This window comes from Sinocyclocheilus anshuiensis, unplaced genomic scaffold (genome assembly GCF_001515605.1).
Source record: "Sinocyclocheilus anshuiensis isolate Anshui unplaced genomic scaffold, SAMN03320099.WGS_v1.1 scaffold708, whole genome shotgun sequence".
NCBI classification, from domain to species: domain Eukaryota; kingdom Metazoa; phylum Chordata; class Actinopteri; order Cypriniformes; family Cyprinidae; genus Sinocyclocheilus; species Sinocyclocheilus anshuiensis.
Window position 1 is genome coordinate 464,830 of NW_015555881.1, and position 1,232 is coordinate 466,061.

At 38.1% G+C, this 1,232-nt stretch overlaps 1 protein-coding gene across 1 annotated transcript in view; it reads right to left on the reverse strand.

The window, feature by feature from the left end:
* fnbp1b (formin binding protein 1b) overlaps nt 1-1,232 on the reverse strand; it is a 58,289-nt gene that overhangs the window by 37,110 nt on the left and 19,947 nt on the right. The window lies entirely within an intron of this gene.

Sequence of the window (1,232 nt, forward strand, 5' to 3'; positions counted from 1 at the left end):
ATTTAGTTTTAATCCAAATTATGCGTGTGCTAAGTGAGTGAACATCAAATATCACTCAACAGAAGTGCGCGCTCTCTCTCTCTCTCTCTCTCTGTCTCTCCCTACCGTTAAGTAACTTGTGCATTGTTTTACTTGCTTGTTTTTGACATATCCGACCGAACTACAAACTTTCCAGTGATGTCTGTGAGAAAGGTATATTCACTCGACAAGCTCGCGCATCTGCGCCGCCGCGCGCTCAATCCACTCAGTGTGCTTTGTTTATCAGCTCGCTCACATCAGCTATACAGGCGTTAATACTGAATGTTTAACGTTATATTCATTGCATACATATACTTCGTAGTAGACATCCTTAACTCCATTCTGCTGTCTGTTGTTCTGTTGTCGGTGTTTCTTTGTCTGAATATGGCGCTTATCACATGCTGTGTGGTATCGGCGTTTGGTATCGGGGCATTTTAACGAGTACAGGAGCTCTGTATCGGTGCATCCCTAATTGCAATAAAATGTCAAGAAACACACTGAAATTTTGAAGTAGAAAGACTGAAATAGTATTTTCTCATTAAATATGTTGATCATTGTTTTTTTAAGTTTGTAGAAAATTAAGTTTGTTTTTTTAAGTTTGAAGTCATTTTAAAAGTAATTTTTACAGTCTTTAAGCATAAATATATGTTGTCAAATTTGTGTTTTTTTAGATGTACGCCATGCATTTTTTTGTATATGTTTTGGTTACATCTGCATGATAGAAATATCACTTTCACAGACATATTGACCTCTTATGATCGCTTATGTTCGCAACAGTCATGCTAGCATAATACTCTTCCTAATTCTGCAGTTTAATCAGTATAATAAGCATATTTAAAGGGTTAGTTCACCCAAAAATGACTGTCATTAATTACTCACCCTCATGTCGTTTCAAACCCGTAAGACCTTCGTTCATCTAAACAGATCCGTGTGACGCAGCTGACACAGAACAGCATACGCTGTTTACGTCCAGCGGATATTCCCCAAAATGGCACCAGGGTGACGCGGAGGAGACGAATTGTTGAATAAAGTCGTTATTTTTTTTCTTTTGCGCACAAAAACTATACTCGTAACTTCATATAATTGCGGATGTCACATGGATTATTTTACAGATGTCCTTGCTACGTTTCTGGACTTGGGAACATTTCAGTTGCGTTGCTGTCAATGGAGGGTCAGACAGCTCTCAGATTCCATCAGAAATATCTTCATTTGTG